Source organism: Columba livia, chromosome 2 (genome assembly GCF_036013475.1).
Source record: "Columba livia isolate bColLiv1 breed racing homer chromosome 2, bColLiv1.pat.W.v2, whole genome shotgun sequence".
NCBI lineage: Eukaryota > Metazoa > Chordata > Aves > Columbiformes > Columbidae > Columba > Columba livia.
The window spans coordinates 127,432,318-127,446,081 of NC_088603.1; the positions used below are offsets into that span (position 1 = coordinate 127,432,318).

The following is a 13,764-nucleotide window of genomic DNA, read 5'->3' on the forward strand; positions in this document are numbered from 1 at the left end:
GAAGAACTGGAAGAATTAGTTTCTTAATTTAACCGAATACAAATTTACAAAATTGTGCATCACGGCCTTGAGTTTTACTGGTGTCTTGATATTGTGCTATCCTGTACACTGTGATATTAAAGGAAGAGTGCTGATGCCAATTTTCTGGCTTTTACACTTCAGGAAAATTTAACAACACACAATACAAAAGCTGAATGAAAGAAAGCAGACCCAAGTTTTTAAGATCTAAAATAGCTTTTATAACTAAGAGCTTTCACAGTCCTTCATATTGCTGGAGAAACTCAAAAGATATGCGTTTTTAAAAAAAACTCCTTGGAAGAAGAGACAATGTAGCTGAAGTTTGACTCTAATCTAATTTAGATTTTGTGAGCAGGACACGAAAAAAGATGGTCTTGGGAAGAACTAGTTCTACCACCATGTTATAACAAGGGAAGTGAATGATTTTGGGGGTGTGGGGGGAGGGCATAACGACACAAGTAAATCCTTGTATCCCTAGCATTAGAATATTTAACTTAGTTCTCACTCTTTTTGACATACTTCACTTCAGGAATTGCCTATTTTTCAGTTCAGTATAAGGACATCGATTAGTATAACGAATAACACAGATATGAGAGAAGCAGAGCAAACTAGACCTCCCAGCCAATCCACAAGTTCTTTGCTTCCATCTTTAGTCCTGTTACACCAATATGGTGATACCAAATTTCAACAAACTTTAGTAGCATTCTTTGTTATATAATGTACTGAGGATGATGGTGTACTAGATACAAATTCATCCCATAATTCCTTTAATCTCAGTAAATATATTGCACATATTTAGTATCTGTTGTGGTAACATAAAGCAGAAGTCTTAAGTAGTTTAAACAAAACAAATACGTGGTAGAGTTTTCCAGTGTGTTTTCAATTTCAGAAAAATTTCTCATAGATTTACCTTATTATTTTTTTTTCACATCTTGAATCAGACATGAGCAAATGTGTCTGTATGTGTGTGTTTTCCCCAAAGCACTAAGAATGTTGCTGCTATTTGGTCACATTTCAATCCACTGGAAGAAAACAAGAAGGCAGAGGGAATTAAAAGCACAGCAGACATGCCTAAATGAGTTCGAACTTCAGTGGTGCCGCAACCCTTAACAGAAGGCAGAGCTCAGTTATGTCTATGGAATGGTTCCATGTTTCTCACAAAAAACCCCACAAACAACAACAACAAGACAGTAATAAGATAACACAAAATATTTATTATTTAGAATTATTTTCTTTATCAAATAAACTGTGTGTTCTCAAAATCAGAGAGGCAAAGTTTCCAGCAAGTGCTCTTCCTTGCCTCCTTCCTTGTCTTCACATTTCATTTTCCTAAATTGCTCTTTAAATATTTAAATTAAGGTCATGTTGTTTTTTGATTCATTGATTGTAATGACATTGCTCTTTATGTTCAGAAGGCGATAAGGAGTAGTCAGGTTTCAAGTTCCAGCGACTTTGTTATTTTAAGTGCTGAAATGTAGGAAAAGTCTGCTTTATTAAACCCCCAAGTCACTTTATACTCTCTGAAGCAATGTTGTCTGTAATTTGTGTTTCTTGCTAAACTAAAGGCCGTATTTGACTGATGAAAAACAAATCTGCCAGTAAGGCAAAGGGAGATGCTGATATTTTATCTACTAAGAAAGCATGCACATAACTGGGGACTCATTAACACTCATCAAGTCACTTCTAAGAAATTTCCTGCTCCACCTCCCTTTCACATATTTTGAGTATCAGGTAACATTTTAAGTCTATTTTGGGGCTGGTAGAGTCTCTGAAATATCTAAACTGAAATAGATATCCTTTTAAATGCAAATGATTTGTTTTCTTCTTCCACAATTGCACAGCAGAAACACTGGAATACCTTACACCCTTAGGAGCTTGTTTGTATGAAAGTAATTTTTGAGGATTAAGTGCTTGTCAGTTTCAGTCTGTTTCAAGAAGATTCTGCCACATTTTTCCTGTTTCTAAGACCAGTCATATTTGCTTCCACTTTCCTCAGTGATTAATTCCACTGGAATAATGGAAATCGGAATATCCCCCAAGCCCATGCATCTATTCAGTACTGGTAAGCTTACCAAATCAAACCTTTTGCTAAAATCAAAGTGGGAAAAATTGCAAGTTAAATGTAAAGTAGTTTGCTATGTCAGAGCTGAATTGAATCTTTTATTTTAGAATATTTATTATATGTCAGGGATTGGCTCAAGGAGCACAGACATGAGTCCACCAAGCAACTGTACGAGCAGAGCCCATTTTAGTTGACATAAGTAGGCCTTAGTTAGCTTGTCTATTAGGCCGTGGGAAAGGGGGGAACGGAAAAGTACTAACTAAGGCAGGGTCAGGATATTTTTGAAGAGATAAGAGTCAGAAGAATACGGGATGCGCATAGCTAGCTAAACCCAAGTAGGTGGAGTAAGTAAATGTGCTTAGCCTATTAGATAGAGACAAGTATGCATAATTATGGTATTTGGTATAAATGCACGCTATCTCGGGCAATAAAGTTGAAGTATGCTTTATCACTCATATTGAGTCGGCTGCATTTCTTCCTCCGTCCGCTCGGGTCTGGAACTCTGATGGGATTTCTTCCCGCAATTATATTTTTATTGCACACTACTTTGGCTTTATTGTATTTTTACTTCATGTCACTTAATGATCAAATTCTTAGTTTGACTGTCTACTTGTATTTTAGAAAGCAGAATTGCCCTTTATTCTTCTGAAGTGTCAGAGTTGTGTCCAGTTTTGTCACTTGCTAGCTAGCTAAGCACTTGGAAGCAGACTTGAACATTATAGCCAGAGCATTTATACAATGTTGCAAAATAGATTCATACATCAGGCTAACACATTTTTCCAAATGGCGGATCAAATACTGTGGCAATTTTTATATATATCCACAAAAATAATGAGAAAAAAATAAATGAACAGAGTTTGTTTTCTCAGGGGAAAAAAATGTATGTAGATGAGTTTTATTTAATTTAAGAGTTTTGCTCATGACAGTTAAAAGCAATATTTCACATTTCAAAAAGGTGACACCAAGAAGTTTTCTTCTTCATTGTTTCACCCCGAAATGGAACGCAGGGCTCATTTTATGTCTGGTGCTGAATTGCCCTTTGCATGTCCGGTATACTGATGATGGAAGTTCTTTCAGCAAGAAATCCTTAGCAGTAAGGGATAGAAGCCATTTAGAAACTAGTCTACTGAGATCATTCCACTGAATTAAGAATTTCTAGAAACATGCAAGATGGGTTTTAACTGCGACTGTTTTTCAAATAGAAATAGGTGTTTTATTTATCTGCATAGGCTGAACTATTGTTTTTTTAAACAATAGATGTTTCCATTGCTTATAACGATACTGCTGCACAAGTGGTGCAGTCAGACATGTTCATAAATTGCTGGCATTTGGTGCCTTTTTACTCACTCTGTCTTCTGACTCTATTGTGATCAAGGCTCAACAGTATGATAACAGTGTCAGGCGGTGGGAGAACTTTGTACGCGCTGGAGCTCCCTAATGTGTCAAGAATGAAGCTGCAGTTCTGAGAAATGTTAGAATATTTCCTTATTCAGAAATACTTTTATTCAGTGCCTACTGAATGAAGAAATAAGAAATGAGAAATACAAGGTAGAAGAATAATCAAACACACACACACACACACAGAGATAAATTTATGTCATCCCTATAGATGCCCCAGTGAAAATAGTATTGGATAACTGAAACTGGATTTTCTTGTCTGTTTATTGGTATTGGGTATGTCAGCCACCAAAATGTTTTTCAGGTTAGTAACTGTGTATAGAATATTTAAACCCTGGAAATGCAAAAGCACCTTATGCACATAAAAATCACTGCATTCTCCACCGGAATAAAGTTGTTTCTGGGTGAAATGGGAAGCTGCTGCATAAGGACATTATACAGCATTGGTCTAAAGAATGAACATGTCTCTGGTTGAGTCTGTAGAAATATGTGGGTCTAGTATTTTCCTGTTTTCTGAAAGACCTCCCTTCTGGCATGAAACTGTGTACATAAATTCAGGACTGGCTCAGAGATGGAGTGAATCACACACAACAATCTCTGCAGTCCCTTGGGTCTCCCTTGGAGGCTTTGTGACTGTGTTTCTTTTGTGAGCTTAAATAAGATCACTGCAGCCCCAGGACATGGCAACAGTTACGTATTACCACTTCTGGAATGATTTGGAAAAATATTTATCATCAATTTGTTCCAGGTATGGAAAAAGTCCTGCAAATGGTAACTCTACCCAGGAGATACTGCTCCTATGTATTATTGGTTGTCTGTGTTATACAGGAAGGATTTCTCTCACTGTCACACATACACCTACATTCCCCAAAATTCCCAAATAATATGCCATGCAGCAGTATCTAAACACCTGCTGTTCAAAGGCAGAACAGTAAATACTAATCTTGCATTATGGCATGCTGTAAGCCTTTCTCATCGTGGGATGCTGTTAAGTCTCTATCTGTACCACAGGTTGGAAATGTGTTGTGGAAAGACTCCTGACTAAGGCTATATTCAGAATTGAGATAGTAAATGGTGCAGAGAAACCTGAAGAAAAATGAAAGAAAAGAAAGAAAGAAAGAAAGAAAGAAAGAAAGAAAGAAAGAAAGAAAGAAAGAAAGAAAGAAAGAAAGAAAGAGAGAAAGAAAGAAAGAAAGAAGGAAAGAGAGAAAGAAAGAAAAAAAGAAAGAAAAGAAGAAAGAAGAAAAATGAAAATGCTCCTGCAATTTATTTAAACACAGCAGCATTTTAAGAAAATAATGGGTCATTTTTCCATAGAATAAAATTATGGTATAACATCCTTTCTAATGTTAAGTCATAATGAACTCATTTGTGCACCTACTGGCAAGTATTATGTTTTCATATGCTCATGAATGTGGAAAACAGGGATCTGGAAACTTTGACAATAGTAACTACCATCTCCAAGTGTCTTTTTCTGCTCTGTAATGGACTTGTTCAATGCCCACTAAAATAAACAGAAAAATTCCTGTGTTATTGGATTCATTTTTTCCCTCTATCATCCAATAGCTTATGTCATTGTCACTTTGCTTCATCATCCATAATTTTAGCCTTTTGTATGTGTAGATAAAGAGATTCCTAAAACCATTGTTTCACTCCAGTTGGTGCTTTAGGTGATTCCTGATTTGCTTTATCACACGTACTTGAAACTAGCATCTTAAATGCAGTGGTGAGCTAGAAGGAAGAGGTAAAAAAAAATCATGGATGTCTCACAATGTAAGAAGGACATATTTTAAACAGGGGAAAAAGAGCTTTTGTTGTACACATGCAGTCAGCTTAGCGATTGTGAACAGGGATGATTTGAGGATGTTTTTCTAAGCATCTTGCCTCTGTTTGATTGCTGTTCTTACAATTGTTTTCTTCATTAACTTATTTTCATCATGATAAATTATTTTCTTTATTTTCTTTGCTATTATACTCTTGGCCATTAGAAAACATTTTCCTTCCAAAAGTTCTTTGCCCGATTTGTTTCCTATAGCAAAAATAATAGGAAAAAAAATATCTTTTTTTATAGCAAGTTAAGGGCCAAAATCCATCCTTTGGTACTTAAATGCAGTCATCCTTTCAGTGGGATTTACACTCATGTAACTGAAGCTAAAAATCTGGCCTATGCATCACAGCCCACCCTTCCACACAACTACAACAAGTAACTGTAACAAAACATAGTGGGACTTCATTTATGTTTCAAAGTGGAATAATTTGATTAATCATTTTTACATGCTCTCATCCTGTGCCTGATAGCTAATCTTTCATTGCATCATGTGCTTGAGACTTGGTCTAGTTAATACAGTAAGTGGAAAAAACATGTCAGTTGTGACTTCTTGGCTTTTCATTATATCACAGACTTTGTTGGGGGAAAAAACTGATGTAACACCACTGTATGTTCAGCCAGCTCCTGTGGGAAGGGGCCTGGTGTACTCACCCATCCCTAGCGCTGGTCACCTGGGAGTTACTGCACTCAGAAGGTTGGTAGGGTGTTGCTGGCTCCTGTGATGTGGAGGCCTTATGTAACCATTGGGACAGATTAGTCGTGTTGAGTGTGACTGATGGTGAGAGTGCTTTTTTTTAATCCCTAGCCTCTTGGCCCAAGCGATATACATGCTCAAGAGTGCTGAGGGTATCCAGAGAGAAAGATAAGTCTTCATTAGTTGCCCATAACTTTATGTGACATTAATGGCGAGCAAAAAGGTTCAATGGTAGCTAGTGAGAATCACAAAGAACCCTTCAGTCTGTTTATCCTAGCTATTACAGCATTTCTAAAAAATTGGAATCTGATCAACAAAAAATAAGTTATTAAAAGCTGGAGGGACCAATCTCTCGAAGAAAGAGAGCCAAAACCTTGTATTAGGTAATACAATAATAACATTGTGTTTCACGTCTCAAATTACTCCATACCTGTGTATTTTTGTTCTACATTAAGAGTATTCAATCTAGACTCTAGGCTTAAATTTTCAAGGAGAAATCCCAGAAGACCTATTGGTTTTCACAGCCACTACCAACTTGAAAACCTAACAGCACTTTGGTTTGTTTTTTGATTTGTTAGGAATCAGGTTTAACTGAACTTACTGGCTGGAATCTAAATAAGTTTGGATGAATTTCTGCTTTGCACCTGCAGAAGCAGCTTTAGAGAGCTACTGCCCTCTGTAGATACTGTACACTATCGGCATGACCTTCTCAAGAAAAGAATTAAAAAAGAAAGAAATTTGTTGATAAATGACAAGGAAAATTGCAGTAGCAGTGTATTTTTCTGTAACCCTTCCCTGCTGAAATTAGAAGCAATGAGCCATTAAGGCATACTGAACTTCTCAAAAAAACATTAGTCTATGCCAGGGCAGTCAAACTCATTTTCACTGGGGGCCACACCAGCCTCACGGTTGCCTTCAAAGGACCGAATCTAATTTTAGGACCACATAAATGTAACTACTCCTACACTTGAGTTTGTCTGTATATTATGTAACTGCTACTACATTTATACAGTTCTAAAATTACATTTGACCCTTTGAAGGCAACCGCGAGGCTGATGTGCCCCCCCCCCCTGCCAACCAGTGAAAATGAGTTTGACACCCCTATTCTATGCAATGTCTTTCTTATTGTAATGGGTTATGTTCTTATAAATAATATATAGATAAACTCAAGTGATTTTTTAAAAAAATATTATTAAATTTATTGCTTAGAAATTGTTATATCTCCTTGTTGCTTTATTTATTACAGAAAAATAAGGCTGAACTGAGGAAGAGTGGAAAAATAATGACTGTATTTCTTTCTTGCATAAGAAAAAGGTAAGATTTAGAGGACTGTAATATTGCAAGTACTGATTTATAGTATAATAATAACTAGGAGGTAATTTGTTAAGTTCCCAAATGCTGGCAGCTTTTTATATAAAATTATTCAGATCTTCACAGTCTTGGCCGCCTGAAAGCCACTGATTTAAAATTCATGGTCCTTTCTAATTAACTGAGACAAGGAGTCCACTACCAGGCACTGTATACGCCACTGCACTGACCTGTTCTGCATCAGAGAAGCAAAGGTTACATTTCATTTTGTTGCAGCATATGAGGGGTGCATGTACTTTAGTTTCCTTGATTTACACTATCACCATTTTGGGTTTGTTGAAGGAAGGGCTCATTCTTTTTTTTTTTCCTTCCACTCCATTCACTGGAATCTATAAACGCCCAAATTTTTCTTGGGATTTTTTTTTTTTGGTTCCAGGTACCCAGCTGTGCATGAAATAATGCTCCCCATATGTGTTCATTGTTTCTGTTGCTGGTGTCTGTGCAAGACACCAGAGATTTCCTAATAAGGCTGGGTTTGACCTTTCAGAATTTCTCAAATCAAGAATCTAACTGCATTCATTATCCTCAAAACAGATAGACTTCCTTGCCACTGCCCTTGTAAAACAGCTGTAAGAAACAGTAAAGCACACTTGTTCCAAAACCAAAGTCAAACCCTGGAGCTGTTCAAGAGTGCAAAACCATTAGGCAGCCAGGCTTTGGCTGGCCCTTCCAGAAAGGTGGTGCGCCAGATGGACAGAGGTCCTGAAGAAGGGGAGCAGACAGACTGACAGAGAAAAGGACTTCACAACAGAGGAGACTCAAGCCTAGAGAGAGGCTGTTTCAACTGATGGGCTGGCTTATACAGAACCCTGTCTGGTGGTTTTAGCACCCTCTATGTCCGAGGTGAGGGTTGCATGATATATGTGTTGACTGCTCAGGTGGTGACCCCCAGTTCTGCTCCTTTCTTGTGACAGCACTGGCAATGGTGCGACAACACAGGGAGCCAGATGACAGAGCTGACACATCTGAAAACTAAACTGCTTGCTGGCATGCTTTGGGCTGTCAGGATTAAGACTTGGTCAGATTAGTTCTTTCACCTGGCTCCCCTCAACATCAAGAGCATGTATGCTGGCACACATTGGAGAGACACGCCACCAGGACAGGAGGGGAAGGTTATGTCTTTTCTGTTAGAAGCTTGTGACTAGTTGAGGCAAAGGGAATGTGAAACTACAGCTCATGTTAACAAAATATTTCCTGTATTCACAAACGTAAATGAAACAGAGTTCTTCTTCTATCACGAAACTTTCTCCTGAGTGGAGCCACTCAGGAGATCTTACGTCTTAATAGCAGGTCAGGCCAGACAAGGAGAAAGTAGATATGAACTGGTTCTTATCAAAGGAAGAAGGTGAGTGAGGAATTTAGATTAATATAGTAGATTGTGGTAGTTACATTTCAGTTGCCTAAAACCAAAATGGTCTAATTTGTGCCAATTATTAAATTATTTTAATATTACATCATTTTAGAAAAGAGCAAATGAATGATTACAAAAGCCAAGGTAAGTCTCTTCAAAACTGAAGGTTTATTAAAATGTTACAAATATTTTCATAAAATATCCTGACAAGTTACAGAACTTAGTGATGGCCATCGAGCTATTTGAACCATCCATTAGAATCTGAAGCTGGAGATGTAAAGATTTTTTTTTCAACAAAAAATAAGGCTACACTTAACTTGAAGATATACATTTCTGTTAAATTTGATAGAGCTTTCCCACAGAGAATACAAAAGGAAAGCACTCTGTTTATCTGTTTGCATGTGGAAGAACATCTGTCATAAATTTTCTCAGCTGTATCAAGGCACTTAAAAGCAGGTACACACTGATACGTACTTTAATAACAAAGAAGACACAAGGAAGTCAGGATCTTTGAAAATTAACGTATGCTCTCTAACATTTCAATTATTTTAACTATGGCAGCTTGCTGACTTTTAAGCAAGGTAATTAGACAAGGATAAACTTGGATCTGCAGGGGGATTCAGCAAAGTAAAAAGGAATTAATAAGTTTAGTTTTGTGAACAAATTCTAAATCCAGTATGAACAGAGCCTGTGTTACAAATAGAATGTGTGATTTCAAGCAGCTATAAGTATTAATGTGTTTTCCCCTTTTTTGCAGGTTTTGCCTATAATAAAATCACTGAGCAAGGCACGCAGACTTCTGTCCAATGCTATGAAAATTAACCAAGGCACATTAACTGCAGGAAATCTCAAAAGGTACAAAAATAAAATGCTTATTCAGTAATTAATTAAACCAAACAAGCCATCAACATGTGCTACATAACCTAAGTATTATGTCAGGTCAATAATTAAGCTGTAGTAAATCTTCTGGGGGTTCTATCCTGCCAAACTTTAAAGGCTCAAGACTAACCCAAGGACCCTTAGCATGTCAGTGAGCCAGTAAATGATTACACAGATAGCTGCCTAATCCAAGGTTTGCTATTATTAACTTTCTGTTTTTTAAGGCATCCAGAAATTGTATGTTTTGTGGTTGTTGAATACCCTGTGAACAAAATGTATGCCCTTCTTGAGCTTAGGAAAAGGAATATTTTACAGGCTTGAGTAATGTCAAGATAAAAGTGCACTTTTCCTGCAGGGAAAGATATACATTAAGCAAAAAGTAATGGTCTGGAATTTTCCCTTGTTTATGTGAACATGAGGATTATGATAACTTGAAGCTAATCTCACTGTATGCAGCTGGTTGTGGTAAAGAAAAGCACTATGCAAGCTGTTTTTTGTGACTCTGCCAAAGCAATTCCAAAAGATCTGCACTAGTGTTTTCAAGGCCTGGCTGACTTTTAGGTGGGATTAGGAGGTCACAGCAAGTTGTGTGGTGACCTTGTGATGTGGGAATTATGGCACTCAGCTGAGTATCAAATCATATGTCTCAACTTAACAAATAAAAATATAAAGCCACATGACAGATCACAGAGCAGCAAGCTTGAAATGCTCTGAGATTAATTTTTCCCTTCACCTATATTATATTCTTTCATCTCATTTACGTAAAATATTTCTGGTTAAACAATTTGCAATTGCATGTGATTTAATAGCAGATATATATATGGCAGAGGTAAATTTGGATTTAAAATTAAGACATCACTAGCAATGAAAGGTAGCTGGTATACATCAAGTTTATTTCACATGTGAGCCTTTGTATGGAACTTTGTTTGGAACCAGTTACTATTTGACATGTTAGCTCATAGTTTATGTTAATTACAGTATATTTAAATTACCAGATCTTCAGATAATGTTTTGTAGCAATTAGAATGAATATGAAATTATTCAATCTGCTTTATTTTCCCTCCCGATGTGTCTGTTTATTGGTCCCATATAAAGCACATATTGTTTGCTTGCAGACAGCATATCCAGGCTGTCCTATACATTATCTCCGGTTCCAGCTTAATGGGCTCTCCCAACTTTATCTAAATTTTTCTCAGGTTTATCTGTATTTTTCCTAAGTTGCTCTTAAAGAGGTTAACTAGAGTAGGGCCAAGAAAACGCATGTCTTGGATTTCCACAGAAGTGGAAGCTATGAAATGACATGATTCAGACAAGTGATCTTGCTTTTGTTGAAGACAGTGAATTGGATTACTATTTGCAATGCCTTCCAGTTCTATCCAGTGAAATGACAAGTGATAATTTTGGTGATGTTCCCAGTCTACCAAAGGCAGGAAGCACAGTCTTATGAGGGACTTTATATTGGAAGATTTCCAAGCACTTTTTTGCAGCTCCAAAGGGTTTTTTTTAATATATATATATATACAGATATATATATATTTTAGCAAAAGTTTGGACATTGTTTATCTAACCTGACACTTTAGAGGTTCGCTTTTCATTGACTACATCATGTGCTGTTGTAGAGACATTTCTCAAGAAAAATTTATAAACATACTTTTTCTCTATAGATTTAGGGTCATGGTATCTCATAAAATGAAACTATAATTCTGAAGAATGCATAAATATAATACATATTTGTCAGTATTAGGAATGCCTTCAGAGTATTTATTATGAAATAAAGTGTTGTCACTTGCACCATGGATAAAATAGTTGGAAAGTTCCAAGAAAAATGAAAAGGTGGCTTTTTGACCTGAAGCTTAAAAATCATGTCTCTTATGTATATAATCTATTAATGACACTCTCAGTGCAAAGACTTTCTTGGCACATTATCCACTGACATTACAAAAGCCAACTTCAGTTAATTAAGTCGAATACAACAAAACCTTTGGGGTCAGGTTTTTTAGAAATACAGTTTCATTACTGCACACACATATACTCCAGTCCCACTTCCAAACAGGCTTTTGGATCCCAGTTTATTTTTGAGAAGTGTAAGAGCTTGAAAAACCTGTTTCACTTCAACTGAAATGAGCATGATCTTGAAACAAGAACCAGAAAGGCTCGCATTATGGCATTTCACTCCAGCTTAAAGGGCTTCAAACTGTGAATCCTCATGAGGGAACCCTAGGTCAAGAGTACCAGGCTGACCAGTGGGTAAATGGTCAGATGGGTCTCACAGAATAACTTGGAAAAATCCCAACAGGTAGATTGTTAGGAGAGGTTGGGAAGCTGAGGAACATGCAGTAAGTGCAAGTAACTGTTTTTTACAGTTCGATACATCACCCTTCGTTTTACTGTATGCAGATTGAGGGCACAGTCACTGGTCTATCAGTAGAAGGTATTGCTGAGCACCCTGCTAGAAGGTGTAGACCAGAATTACATTATTTTTGTAGGGTTCCTTCTTCTCTGCCATGATATTTCATTATTATTATTTGTCCACACAGGATGCAACCAAGCCATGCTGAATTTGTAATCAGGCAGCCTTTCTCCAGCCAGGATCTTGTCAAGACTTTTCATCTCTTTGTCTAGAGGCTTTTTCTGCCTCTCCTGCTAAAAGGTCACAAGGAAATACCCCCCAAAAATAGGGAAGTCCCATGGGAAAAATCCTCTAACAGGGAGGTACATCTCTGTGTTACAAACACATACATGTTCAGACACAAAGATTACCTGCTAAGAAGTATGTACTGAACTATTTGCTTCTACATCCCTCCCAAATGATCTCTGCCATCAGTGACCTTAGTTGCATCTCATTAGGATATTCCACTTTTGCAATTAAAATTTACTCATTCTCAACTCTTTTTGACTCTCATGCTGTCAAATTTCTTGGTTCGGAAAAGAGGATTATGAAGAAGAGGATTATTAACTCAAAGATAATAGGGTTTTTCCCCTAAATACAGCTTCTAACTACAATAGATACACAACTGTGACCTTTCATTTCCTCTTTATTTTGTGACTTTCTTGCCCAGAGTACATTTCTGATCTAACTTTGTAAATAACTGCCCTTTCCATTTGGTTTTCTTCTCCATCACCCTCTCACACATAAACCTTTTCTATCTTTTTGTATATATGCCACTGATGAAGTTTCAGAGGGAGTTTTTTACAGCCTGTCAATACAGTATAAAGTCTGTGATCTTGGAGTTTTAACTCCAGAAGCTGTGAAAGTGAAGATTCTGGGATTCACTTTTAGTATATTCGTAACCTACCACATGTCACTCTTATGAAGTAGCAAGCAGTTGTTCGCCTTTGTGGCAGCTCATCCCTATTAAATTAGTTCACACCAGTAGAGCTCCAAAGAGGAAGTATGAGGTTTTTCTTCGTTTCCTCCTGCTACTTAGTGGAAGGGGTTCTCAGCTGCTGATTAGGTTGCTTCATTGGTTTTCTTACTGGCATGTTTCTCCTCATTGAGTGCCTTAATGAGGAACAGGTGGCCAGCAGTTTGGTGGGTACAGTGCGGAGAGTGTGCTCAGGAAAAGGGAGATGGGCAAGAGAAAAATAGGTCCAAAAAACTTCCTCCCCACCCTGCACTAAACTGAAGGTAAGAGCTTTTGTATAAGTGTATTCTTAAGATGTCAAGATCAAGCTTTCAAAATCCCAGTCTCTGGAAGTATATATGGACCTTTTCCAATATATAGGTGGTGTTATTTTCCTCTAAGAGACAAGTCACTTCCTATCCAGTGTCAGTTGTGTTACTGTGTATGCTGGTTTTGGATGAAATAGGGTTAATTTTCATCATAGTAGCCAGTATGGGACTATGTTTTGGATTTGTCTTGGAAACAGTGTTGATAGTACAAGGATATTTTAGTTACTGCTGAGCAGAGCTCACGCAGAGCCAAGGCCTTTTTTGCTTCTCACACCACCCCACCAGTGGGCTGGGGGTGCGCAAAAAGCTGGGAGGAGGCACAGTTGGGACAACTGATCCCAACTGACCGAAGGGATATTCCACATCATATGACATCATACTCAGCAACAAATTAGGGGGAAGGTTGGCCAGGGGGCCAATGCTCAGGGCCTGGCTGGGCACTGTTTGGTTGGTGATATGCAACTGCTTTCCTTTCCATCGTTTTTCTTTCTTG

General features: G+C 37.4%; 1 protein-coding gene across 12 annotated transcripts in view; it reads left to right on the top strand.

The window, feature by feature from the left end:
- Positions 1–13,764, top strand: part of SULF1 (sulfatase 1) — a 124,570-nt gene that overhangs the window by 15,413 nt on the left and 95,393 nt on the right. For 9 of the 12 annotated variants that reach the window (XR_010470613.1, XM_065053739.1, XM_065053747.1 and 6 more), the window contains 2 exons: positions 7,247–7,314; positions 9,477–9,574. The gene's annotated coding sequence lies outside the window, so the exon portion shown is untranslated. Of the gene's footprint in view, positions 1–2,014; positions 2,081–7,246; positions 7,315–7,902; positions 8,212–9,476; positions 9,575–13,764 lie in introns of all 12 variants that reach the window. The other 3 variants (XM_065053742.1, XM_065053741.1, XM_065053743.1) reach the window with 2 other exon arrangements.